This window comes from Lolium rigidum, chromosome 6, assembly GCF_022539505.1.
Source record: "Lolium rigidum isolate FL_2022 chromosome 6, APGP_CSIRO_Lrig_0.1, whole genome shotgun sequence".
In the NCBI taxonomy this organism is placed as follows: domain Eukaryota; kingdom Viridiplantae; phylum Streptophyta; class Magnoliopsida; order Poales; family Poaceae; genus Lolium; species Lolium rigidum.
Window position 1 is genome coordinate 127,794,659 of NC_061513.1, and position 283 is coordinate 127,794,941.

Below are 283 nucleotides of genomic sequence, written 5' to 3' on the forward strand. Positions count from 1 at the left end.
TGGAGTTGGCCCGCTCCGAGAACCACTCGAGCACGAGGTTGTGGCGCCGTGTCCTTGACGTTGCCCATGGTCATTGGCAGACGAGGTGACATCCCATACCCTTGTGCGGTATGACATTCCAAACATGCGATACTGTCAACAAAACAGTTTCGCAATGTTTGTAACGCCAGAATGACAAGGTGACATCCCATACCCTTGGCCTTGTGCAACCCTCTCTGCTCCACAGAAGAAGATATGCTGAGTGTTTGACAGGTTGATGTCATGTTACAATCTCGCTGAAATA